At 35.9% G+C, this 13,386-nt stretch overlaps 1 pseudogene; it reads left to right on the top strand.

The window, feature by feature from the left end:
- The first annotated feature begins 1,990 nt into the window (after window positions 1–1,990).
- Window positions 1,991–3,079, top strand: LOC120130257 (annotated as a pseudogene).
- The last annotated feature ends 10,307 nt before the right edge of the window (window positions 3,080–13,386 follow it).

Here is a 13,386-nt window from a genome sequence, read left to right as displayed (position 1 = left end):
ATACAAATAGGCCCACGCTGACCCAACAGCAACCCGTGACCCACTGGAGCTAAGGTTTCCAGAACCCTAGCAGCTTCCCCATCCAGCGCCGCATCACCAAGACTCCAGGGTTGTCACGCCGCTCCAGCTCTCCGTTCCCACAGCTGCACGTCTCGCCCAACAACCCGTATCATCCGGCGCAGAGATCTCGGTCATCACCAACACATCAACAAACCAACTAGCATTAGAATCCTAGTTGAAACCAACACATCAACTTTAAAATCCGTTGAAGATGAGAAAGTTGATCTTGAAAAGAAAATGGCTTTTCTGTTAGAAGAATTGTCAACGGAGAAGGAAAGGGTTCTTAGGATTAGTGCGGACTTTGACAACTTTCGCAAGAGGACTGAGAGAGAGCGCCTTTCATTGGTATCAAATGCCCAAGGAGAGGTTTTGGGAAATTTGTTGCCTGTTTTGGATAATTTTGAGAGAGCTAAAGCCCAAATTAAGGTCGAGACAGAGGGAGAAGAGAAGATCAATAACAGCTATCAGAGCATATACAAGCAGTTCATGTAGATTTTGGGTTCTCTCGGTGTTGAACCTGTGGACACAGTGGGAAATCCTTTTGATCCAATGGTGAGTTAACACTTATTGCACCTTGCTGTCCCAGTTTTCATTCACATGATAAATAATGATTTGTCGCATTATGTGTGTCTAAGCCTTCTTCAAATTTTCACTTACCTTGTTCTTGTCCTCATCGTCAATGAGTTGGGGAGGCAGTTTGTGAACAAATTGCTTTAACGCCTCCATTACATGATGCATTTTGTTATTCATGAGAAGAATTAGACTGACTATGAAATAATCATGACTTAATGCAGGTGAATTACCGAGTTGGCTCATTATTCTGTCAAGTACTTGATGAGCTTTCTCGAAAAGTTAGACAAGTTTGTTCAGGTTTTGTGAAGACCCGGATACGCTTTTAATACAAACCAAGTCTTGATTGATTCGAGCTGACTCTGTGAGGTTATGAATAATGATATGATATGAATGATATTTTAGTTGTGCATGAAACCTTTGTATTTCCTTGGGCAGGTAAATACAGATACAGGATAAGGAGAAACTTCATGGGAGCTTCTTTTATGTTCATGCATAATTCAATAATTTTCTTACAAAATGCTTTATGTTTCTCTTGTAAAGCTGCATGAAGCGATCATGCGTTAGGATTCCACTGAATACGAAGAAGGTATCATTCTTCAAGAATTTCGCAAGGGGTTCAAGCTTGGAGACAGGCCTTTGAAGCCAGAACAAGGAGAGTCTTCAGAGGGTACAGGTGTAGGTGAAAACACTGAGACCAGCGAAACTATTGAGAGCAATGAAACCGCCGAAAGCAGTGAAACTACTGAAACCCATTAAGAAGAAGAATCTTCTTGAAGACTAGATAGAGATTCATGGATTCAGTTTTGTATGAGCAACACATATTTACCTCCATTATGAGGACCTCAAATTTTGTCTGTCATTTCTGTGGGATGATATATTGTTGTTAATTTTTGCTCTTTTTCTTGGAGCAATGAATTTACATTGAGATGAGGAAATCGCACGCCTTTGGGACAATATCCGCATCTCTTCTTATCCCTTCTAACTAATTTGAACTCAATCAATTCCGCTAGTCATTCTTAGGTGTCGAGAGTAAATATTCCATAGGACTGACTCAAATGTTAAGATTTATATTTGATGCAATATATGTATTAATTGTAATATTAAATTATTGACAATACATAAATTTATGCACTAACAATAATACAAATTTTTATTTAAACTGTCTTCAATGGAATGTAGTTTGGTAGTTGCATTAAATTATAGTACCGAAAACATAGGCATGATAAATGGTTTTGAAATTATGGTTTGTTTGTTTCATTGAAAATAAATTTCGAAAAATGAGATCAGTAAAATGAATTATAGTTTCTGAAAAACAGTTTCTAGAAATCATTTTATTGTTTCTCGAAAACACTTATATATGACTGATTTGAAGAGAGGAGTTAGGGTTGAAACAAAGGCAATATGGAGGGTTGCTTTGCCTTCAGTGTTGACCAGCGTCACTTCCTTTGGAATGATTGTCGTCACACAGTCGTTTCTCGGTTACATTGGTGCCACCTATGCGCTCATTCAAAGCATTTTCTTAAGGTTCATCAATGGTTATCTGGTAAGTAATTGACATATACCTCTCATTAGTTAACTTCACATTCTGTTTTGGATATAAGCTTCAAATGCATTTTATTTGTTCTTTCATGGAATGTGACAGATTGGAATGTCGAATGCAACTGAAACACTGCGCGGGCAAGCATTTGGGGCAGGATGATGGAGATATACCTGCAACGATCATGGATCGTTAATGGCATAACGACGGTGATTATACTACTGGTGCTGTTTTTCACTTCATCGATCTTCAAACTACTCGGCAGGAGGAGGAGATTGCGGAAGCAGCAGAGAGTATATCTCTCCCATGCTTTACTATATGGTCTTTGCACTCGCCATGCAAATGTACCTCCAAGCTCAGCAAAAGAACTTGATTGTTGGGTGCCTAACTGTTTTTGCTTCACTCTTCACTTGTTAATATTGCCATGGTCATGGATCATGATGGTTTACAAGCTTAACGGTGTTGCTGGGGCAATGAGTTCCTTGAATATATGTTGTTGGCTTATGGTACTAGGCGAATTCACGTTCATCTTTGGAGGTTGGTGCCCTAATACATGGAAAGGATTCTCCAATGTTGCCTTCTATGATCTGTCCTATAATAAAGCTCTTCACCATGGCCTCTGGACTCATGATTTGGTAACCTATGCTGCTTTTTATGTGTTATTTCTTCCGAATTTGTTACGCGGTATGCTTGTCCAGTCGGACGAGATTCGCTAACATTTTTTCGGATTAATATATATATATATATATATATGAAGATTCTAAAGTAGCTGATTGGTTTGGGATTAACAGCTTAGAATTGTGGTATACCGCCATTCTTGTTTTGCTGGATGGTTACATGAAAAATGCAACCATTGCCATTGCTGCATTCTCCATCTGGTAAGTTAATCCTTTAATTTTCCTCCTTTTTCCTCTGAAATTCAAATTTTGTGCAGCCTCAATGTTATTAATGTTATGCGTAGGGCTTAATTGGTGCATCAATGTAAATTCTCTTATTTTCTTTCGTATACAATTCATGATATTTCTTCACCTTACAAAGCATTGAATTTCTAAAATAATGAGCAATTTGAAATCTTTCTAAATTATTAACAATGTACATACCTTACAGATAAAACAGTTTAAATTTGGAACCACTACAGAGAATAACGTCCCTTTTAGCATTAAGGTCACTTTAACATCCTTTTACCATGTCACTTTAATAAGTAAATAACTTAGCTTCAAGGTACCAACTTTATCTATTGTTTTCAAATTTTATAATATAATACAATATATTTATATTTAGATTTATATATTATGTAAATTGTAATAAAAATATATTTAAAATAAGATATAATATTTATAATATAAGTATTAGAAATATATTAAAATATTTGTCTAGAAACTTTAATAAAATAAAAATAGCAAATTACATAAATAATCATAAAATTATACTAAACTAAAACTACATAATTTAAAAAAAATAAAAATCATGAATTATTTTAAGTTTGATTTTATTTATAATTATGAATAAATTTAGTTCAAATTTAAAACTGATTATTCAATTTAAATCATACTTAGATAAATATAAAATATATTAATATTATACATAAATCTAGTTGACTCGATCTTAAAACACCTCAAGCATAAGGATGTAAAAAGCTAAATCAACTTGTAAAATTAACTGAAACCGACTTTAGTCAAAACTATTTGTGACCTGAGCGGTGGTGATCCGAAATCGACTAGAGTCCGAATTGGTGTTTACCTGAACCCGAGTTGGACCTAGAAATTGTGGATATAAACCCGACCTGCACCCTATTTGAGACTGACTTCAACTTGAATTGAACCGATAATATGATAATTGTAACTAAAGTTAGTTGTATAAACGTTAGTATAAAGTTAGTTGTAACTAACGTTGTTAAGAATTGGTTAAGTGCTGTTACTAGTTAGTTAAGGGAAGTTGTTAATCAGCTGGCATGGTTAATCAGCTGATATAAATGAGCTGCCAAGGCTCCATTCATGTAAGCAAGGTTGATGAAATGAAATGCAAAGCTTTTCTTCTATCTTCTCTATTGTTTCTTCCATACATAATAGTTCGATTATATCATAACATGGTATCAGTCACTAATTCCTGGTGCTGTTATGGTGACTTCCTGCTGTCATTCATGAAGCTCAGGTGTTCGTCTTCTACATTCCTTGCTTCATCGTTCTTTGCTTCTTGATTTAGTACGTATTTTTCTTGAAGTTCAGATTTGTGTTCTTGCTCAATATGGTTGATCTTATGGCTGATCCGACTCGTGAAGAGAATGGTTCACAGATCAACTCCCCTATGAGCTGCACTGCCACTCGTGTAAGCTCCATTCAGCATATACCCAAACACGATACAGTTAAACTCACTGAAAATACGTATTTATTGTGGAAACATCAAGTGTCATTAATCATTGATGGTTACGGCTTATTGAAGTTCATATCGCCTAATATAATTGTTCCAAGTGAATTTCTTACCAATGATGCTGGACAGATGGAGGAAAATTCAGAGTTCTTGGTTTTTAGGCAACAAGATAAGTTGCTTGCCTCCTGGCTGTTAACTACTATAAGCATGGAGATTCTGCCTCACCTCACTAGCCTTACATCTGCTGCTGCTATTTAGAATGCCGTGACACGTTTATTTTGTGCACGATTTAGAGCAAAATCTCATTGCTTCGCCATACTTTGCACTCGCAAAGGAAGTCTGGCTTGTCTATTCATGAATTTTTACTGTTTGTGATTTACTAAATCCTTCTGGAAGTGTTGTAACCGAGCAAGAACATGTTAGTGTCATTCTTGCAGGCCTAGCTATGGAGTTTGAATCTGTAATTGCTATAGCTTCCAGGGAAGAGGTATCATTAGACACTCTTACCGAAATGTTGCTTGACTGTGAAGCTCGACAGAAAATGTTCTTAGGTGAAGGACTCTTAGCCAATGTTGTTCAACTGAAGCCTGATGGTGAATTGAGTGTTAAAGATTCCACTGATAATCATTCCTCTCAAGTGCGTGATCAGCAGGGAGGTGGTTATCGAGGACGAGGTCATGGACGGAGTTATAACTCCAACAGACCCCAATGTTAATTATGTGGTAAGTTTGGACATGTCGTTTCGATTATGATTATACTGGTATTGGTGACTCTAGTACTTCAGCTGGGAATTATTCGAAACGGCCAAATGATTCGGGTATTGATCAACGTCAACCCTCTGCACGGGGATATAATCATGTAGTGAATATAGTGTCATATCCTGGTTTTGTTCCTGCCTCTTCCCCTTATCTATATCCAGTCAGTTCAATAATTCCTAGTGCTTCGTTTTGCTCCCCAACAACCTTTGGCTACTGTCCATCTTCTGGAGCTTCAGTTGGATCTTCTAATGATGTTTCGAATCCTTCTGCAGTAGGCCAGAATCCATTCTTGGCACCCCCAACACCTGCAGCTTTTATTTCAATGCTTCCATCCTCGGGTGTCCAGTCCCTTTTGAAGCCCACAAATGATGTTGTTTGGTATCTTGACACTGGTGCGACCCACCATATGACTAATGATCAGTCTATTTTCCACTCAGGTATGGTGTATACTGGTGATAATGCCTTGCACATGGGCAATGGTGATGGCATTAAAATTGCACATGTAGGACAAAGCTCTTTGTATTCTAGTATAAAACCTTTTGTTTTATGTAACATGCTACATGTTCTAACATCAAGAAGAAGTTGATTTCTGTTTCACAGTTTACACGAGATAACAGTGTTTTTCTTGAGTTTCACCTGTATAAGTGTGTTGTGAAGGATGCTCAGACACGACATGTTCTTCTTCGAGGGAGGCTAACGGATGAAGGGATTTATAAGCTACTCCCTTGTGTTGAGGCGTGCTCGAATGCTCAGCTAAATCATGTTACTGTGATTTCAAATCCTATGGACCTATGGCATCGACGCCTTGGTCATGCCTCTAGTGATGTAGTAAAATATGTTATGAGGCATTGTAATGTTTCATTTCTAAGAATAAATTGAAACATGTGTGTGTTGCTTGTATGCAAGGGAAGGCTCACAAACTTTCTTTTTGTGCTTCTACCTCGCAATATAATAAACTATTTTAGTTAGTTGTGTCAGATGTTTGGGGTCCTGCTCCTTGTAATTCTTCAGATGGTTTTTCATTTTATGTGTCATTTGTTGATATCGCAAGCAGATACACCTGGGTTTATTTGTTTAAAAGGAAATCTGAGGTATAGTCATGTTTTATTAATTTTTACAAGCTAATAGAGGTACATTTTGGCTGCAAAATCAAGGCTTTGTAAACAGACGGTGGTGGTGAATATCAATCGCTTAAAGGATGGCTGCAGCAAAATGGTGTAGAACATCGAATCATGCCCAGGCACCTCTGAGCAAAATGGCCAAGCTGAGCTAAAACATAGGCGCATAGTTGAAATGGGGTTAACCATGCTCGCTCAAGCGTCTCTACCCCTAACATTTTAGAGCTATGCCTTTGTATCAACAGTTTATCTAATCAATAGACTGCCCACTTAAGTTTTGGAGGGAAAATTCCCGTTTCAGATCTTGTATAACAAGGTACCAACATATGACTTCTTACTTGTTTTTAGGTGTGCATGCTTTCCATGCATGAGGTACGCTAATCACCATAAACTGGAGTTCAGGTCAAGGCAATGTGTTTTTCTAGGCTATAGCCCGTCTCATAAGAGCTATTAATGTTTGGATGATGACGGGAGGGTGATCATCTCTAGACACGTGGTGTTTGATGAACATGTCTTTCCCTTTCAACAAAGATACAACATCTCCACAAATAACTCGTGTTCTCCATGGGTCACTGAAGGCCTTCTTCCAGTTGTTACAACATCAGTTTCTGGACCGAGTGGAGTGAATGAGGGTACCACCTCACATACTGTAGATTCTTCATTTACTGATGGTTTGTTGTTACCTGTTGAACAGGTTACTTCAGACTTTGTTGATACGAATGGAACAACACCTTCATTTGCTGGTGGAATGTTGCCTCATGAGGAGCAGGTTGCTACAGACTCGGCAGATGCTCCTATGTGTCCTACACCACCTGGGGCTATTGTTGAAGAGTTGGTTTCAGATGCTAGCAATACACACCGTCTTGCTGTTGAAGCATGTTCTTTGAGTAACACTATGCCGCCCACTTGCATTGATCAGACTGCCCCTGGTTAAAATATTCACCCTATGGTTACACGTGGCAAGAATGGGATACGAAAACCAAAGGTGTTGAATGTCTCTTTTAGTGACAAAGAACCTACAACAATTAATGAGGCTTTCCTGCATCCTCATTGGAAGGCTGCTGCACAGGCATAATTTGATGCCTTGACTCGCAATAAAACTTGGACATTGGTCCCTCTTCCTAAAGGTAGGAGAGCTGTAAGTTGTAAATGACTCTTTAAAGTTAAAAGAAAAGCATATGGATCCATTGTATGTTACAAAGCTCACCTCATGGCCAAGGGATTTCTTCAACAACCCGGCATTGATTTTAATGAAGTATTCAACCCGGTGGTAAAACTGGTTACTGTTCGAGTCATTATTTCCCTTATATTAGGCAGGTAGACATCAACAATGTTGTTTTAAATGGTCATAGTTATGAACAAGATGATGGTAATATGGTGTGCAAACTGAACAAAGCAATATATGGTTTGAAACAGGCACCTTGAGCATGGTTTGAGAGTCGCAAAGGGTATTTGATTTCAGAAGGTTTTGGTGTGTCAAGATCAGATGCCGGTGCTGGTATGATTTATTTACTGATCTATGTAGATGAAATTATTCTCATAGGAAGCTGTTCAAGTGAAGTCCAAGGTGTTATAAATAAACTTCATGCGAAATTTGCTTTGAAAGACCTTGGAATCCTTAAGTTTTTCCTGGGCATCGAAGTCTACTATGACTCGAATGGTTTAGTGCTGAACCAACAAAAGTTCATGCTTGATTTATTACAAAGGAGTGGATTTGCAATAGCTAAGGAGCTTCTTACACCCATGGTAACACAATGTAAGCTTTTTGCCACTAATGGAGCACTTATTGATGAAGTGGCTAACTATAGAAACATTGTTGGGGCTCTCCAATATGTGGTGATCACTAGGCCAGACATTGCATATGCTGTTAATCGTGTCTGTCAGTTTATGCAAGCTCCTAGAGACTTACATTTCTAGGCAGTCAAGAGAATTCTACAGTATTTGCAGGGCATTTCGGACTATGGTTCGAGGTTTTCATCCTCCTCTCAACTGTCATTGGTGGGCTTTATTGGTGCTTGCCATACGTCAGAATGAACCAATTCTAGAACACTTTTGCCTCTAGAATTTGACGTGTTGAATTTCAACCGGTGTTGCTTACTTGTTATGCAATGCTCACACAAAATAAGTGATACCTTTGTTAAGCCTAGAAATAGCTTTTTCTCCACAAGGACTTTCATTCCTTGTTCTGACATGTGTCCAAGTTTCTGATGCCATAGCATTGCAGAATCTGAACTACATTAGGCAATAGAGGCTTCTGCTTCTAGCAAAGTCTCTCCCTTCAGTATGTACAAGTTTGTTGCTATATTTTCTCCTTTCATCACCACAAGCGCTCCACAGAACACCTTCATGATTCATTTCCGTGTTTCAATCTTGCTTGCATTATTATCTAACAATCTGTAGGATAATAAATTTTTCTTCAGGCCTTTCACGTACCGTACATCTCGAAAAACTTTAATTGTTCCATCATACATCTTCAATTTGATGGTTCCCACACCAACGATCTTTAAGGCATGATCATTACAACTATACATAGATCCTCCTGAGACAGGTTAATAATGACGGAACCATTCTCTTCTTAAGGTCATGTGATATGTTGCTCTCGAATCATTGAGCCACATATCTGTAAATCTCTTTCTGCCTTCCACGGTGGTTAACACTTCACAACATAGAGCATCTCCATCATCTGAAGTGTTTGCAGTATTGCCTTGTGGATTGGAGTTTTTGCCTAGACTCCAACAATCATTCTTCAAGTGACCCTTATTTCCACAGTTGTAGCACTTTAAATTCTTTTTACTTCTCGACTTTGATCTACCATGTTTGTGACTGCTGCTTTGGCCACGTTCTGTTGATCTTCCTCTCATTGTTGTCAATGTTTCTGCTTGTTGCAGATTTACTAGTTTGTCTTCCTTGTTCTTGTTCCGATTTTCTTCTTTTAGAACAACAATTGCAACATCATCAAAGACTAGACTGGTGGCATTAGTGTTTGTCAAGTTGATGATGAGTTGATCATATGAATCAGGTAAACTTTGAAGTAGAAGTTTAGCATGTTCTTGTTCTACTATTGTACATCTTAAGGATGTAAGCTGAGAAAATAAAGTGTTCAGTGTGTTTAAGTGCTCCGTCACTGAAGTAGATTCTGGCATACGAAGAGTGTACAATTTCCTCTTAAGGAAAATTTTATTGTGCAACGATGTAGCCTAGTACAATTTGGTGAGATGATTCCATATCTCTTAGTTGTCTTATTCTCCTCGATGCTTGACAATACTTCATTTGTTAATGCTAGATGAAAGTTTACCATAACATTCCCGTCCATTTCGATCCATTTGTTGTCATCTGTGAAATCTACCGGCCTTTCACTGATTACTGCTAGACAATCGTCTTTCCTCAAGATGACCTTCATCTTCAATTTCCACAATGAGAGATTTCTCTCATTGAACTTTTCAATATCAAATTTCGTTGTCATAGCTTCTATTACGGATAGCTCTCACTATTTCACTATCATGAATAGTTCTCTAGAACCTTCAAAGAATAGGTAATAACTTCTTACTTTCTTATGTTGGAGGATCCACCATTTGGTGGTAACCACAAAGACAATAAGTAGATATTACACACTCAAATCTGGCTCTGATATCAATTGTTGCGGAATACGGCTATCGAATAGAGCAAAATCGCAACTGATAATTTGAGAAAATAAAAATGAAGATAAAGAAGACACAAATTTTATGTGGAAAACCCCTAAATAATATAGGGTAAAAACCACGGGCAAAGGTAGAACAATTTTACTATGAGAAAATATGAATTATAACTTCTCTCGATCTAACAAGGAGAAAACAATGACAATTCTCTCTTGATAAAAAGGAGAAAACAACTCTCAAGAAAACTCTCTAATTTCTCTAGTATTGGGAGAAAGCTAGAATGATTTGGGATAGTTTTGAAGCTAAATGGGCTAGGATATTTATAGTTGAAGCTTAAGGACAAATCTTGTAAATACTCTAAAGTATAGGGACTAAATGTTTAATTTTACCATCCTAAATTTTCAACAATTTTAGTTGCTCTTGCGTCGAAAATCACACAATCACCGAAAGTGGCCAAGTTGTTGGCCAAACTTTTGACTTTCAACATTTACGTCTATTTATAATTTTAAATTTTTTATATGACGTACCCTTACCGTCCCCATATCCTATAATTTTAGAAATTGTCGTTTCTCGTCCCAGTCCCCATATCTGTATCAGTGCAATATAGATATGGGCATTGGCCTAACTTCAGCACAAGATGCCTCAGCCTTAGAAGTTGTTCAGATGATGGTTCTCATGGTCTTTGATTGAGGCCATCCAAAAGGTTGGCATATGCATTGGACCTGTATCTTGGGAGGCAAACATTGATAAGGCTAACTCCATCCTCCTTCCTATCGTGGAACAAATTTCGCGCTTCTGCATAGGTTGCTGTAGTGCTAGAGAAAATGGTCTCTCTCCCCGAGCTACAAGTAGATCGTTCAAAAAAGCATGTGGTTCCATGTTAGAGCTTTAAGACAGTTCTATCATATCAAGAGAAAAAGAGGAGAGTTCTATCAAATTTCAGAGGCTTCTCTCTCATAATCTGGTCTAGTAAATAGGGGAAAAGTACTTATTTGAGAAGCTAAGAAAGCCATGGAGCTTGGGAGAAAGGTAGGGATTCGATTCAAAGGTAATGAAGAATATATTATTGAGAAAACTGTTCGATTAGAAGCTCTATAACAGCTCTCGACCAAAGGTGAGCTGTGCTCGGTTGAATTTTTAAGTCGTTATCTTTAAGCAGTGTTGGGATGGTCTGGGGTCTTGTGTTTCTGTGAACTATGTTGATAGAGAGAGAGAGAGAGAGAGGGAGAGGGAGAGGGAGAGAGATTACAACACGATACCGAGGAATGCTGAAGAGATGCTGAAATTGAAATTGAAATTGAAGAATGCCTTAATGTACAATAAGAGGAAACCCTGAAAACTATAAGCAACACTGGTAAAATCCCCATCCGATGGATGGAGCGAGAGCCGGCAGGACGATCGCCTCTAAATATTTAAATATTATCATGTATTTTTGTATATTTTGTATATTTTATGTTCATGCAATTTGTTTTTGTCCTTAAAATTTTATAAAATTAATCTTTAACATAAAATCAAGTATTGTTTCTATCATCTCAAAAGAGAAGGACAAATAATACATAAAGATCCGAATATTTAGCTTAATAATTAAGGGAAAACAAGGTTTTGAGAATCATGAAACTCTGAAATTTCAATTCCTCATGTGGTTATATTTTATTAGAGTTCCTTGTGGTTGGGACATTGGGTCGAAGGGGAAAATATAGATTCTAAAATCCAATTTTAATCAGGATTATTAATAATTATTATTTAGATGCTAATCATCCTTTATATATATATATATATATAAATTTAAGGTGAATATAAGATAATATCTGTTCAAAAATTTTAAATCATTTGACAATGAACACTCACGCCTCTCACATTTGTGATACTCAAACCTAAAACCACAAGAGATAATAATAAATCTCTTAATTATTGAGGTATCTTAATCAATCATCCCTTAAATAAGCTTTTTTTTATAACCCCTATCTTATACATAAATAATGAATTCAATATATAATATTCTAATCGAATAGATTTTAATTTTTTAAATTATTTTAGTTCAATATAACTAAATGAGGAAACAAAAGCTAAATCATAATTAAATAATAAAAAATTAGTAATTATATTACAATTAAGATTGAAATTTTGAAATATCAAAATTAAAAATAATTAAATTAAAAGAATTTTACTAAAAATAAAAAATAGTAATGGAGCGAGCCAAGACAGGGATTACCTCATCCATTTTTCGTCATATTCTACGTACATGGATGTTTATGGTTATAATTGTTTCATTTAACTTCTACTCACTAATGAATTTTTAATTTAATATTATAAAATTATATATTTTCAATGTTTCATACACGTAGTTCTGATTAATACGATATTATCCCAAGAAACAATACTGGAGTTAAAAGGAAAACCCTATTCACAATCAATCCTTCACCTGCGACGAGAGGACCGCATAAGAAACTGTTGTGATCAAGGAAACTCATCTAACGAGTCGATCATAAGTTAGATAACTCGTTAAAATTTTTATTATTTGATTCAAACTAATGCTCGTTAAAAAAATTTGTTGTTCACTCAACTTGTTACTTATTAATTTCACCAAAACCTTTTAGTAAAGTAATTAAGATTTGCTTTTCAGGTAGTAAATCGATAAGTGTTAATTAATAATTTAATATTTTTCTTATTATTTATTAAAAAATTAATAAATAAGTAAATTAGTATTAATAGCTAATTAATAATTTAACATCTTTCTAGTAAATTAATAATTATTATTTAAATTTACTTTTTTAATGAAATAAATTTTAAAGTGACTATTAAAATACCATAAAAAATTAACGATCTATTCGCAAATTTATCGAGTCGAATTGAATCTCGATTCCACTCAACTCGTTAAAGCCACGAGTCAACCTTGAATTCGAATCGAGTCAACTCGAATCGAGTATTGATCGAGTTTGATCGAGTTGAATTCGAACAACTCACAGCTGCTTAATTCATTAAGCACCCGTACTCTACAACCTCCATCCAATATACAAATTATTAAATATAACATAAAAAATAAGGTAAACTACACATTTAATACCCAATTATCACTTTTATTCTGTTTTGATCATCCAACTATATTTTTTTTCAGAATCATATTTAACATTTAAAATCGGCCACTCATTATTAAAAAATTAACTATGATACTAACAATCATCATAAGATAATGTTACATCATTAAAAAATAAAAAAAATACTATGTCAATAATTCTATTAATTTTTTAATAGTGAATGACTACAATAAAACCAAAACATGATGATGGGATAAGATTTTTTTTAAAAAAAAATCATATAACTAAAATTAAACAAAAGTG

Source organism: Hibiscus syriacus, unplaced genomic scaffold (genome assembly GCF_006381635.1).
Source record: "Hibiscus syriacus cultivar Baekdansim isolate YM2019G1 unplaced genomic scaffold, ASM638163v2 tig00110532_pilon, whole genome shotgun sequence".
NCBI lineage: Eukaryota > Viridiplantae > Streptophyta > Magnoliopsida > Malvales > Malvaceae > Hibiscus > Hibiscus syriacus.
This window is presented reverse-complemented; position numbering and strand designations above follow the sequence as displayed.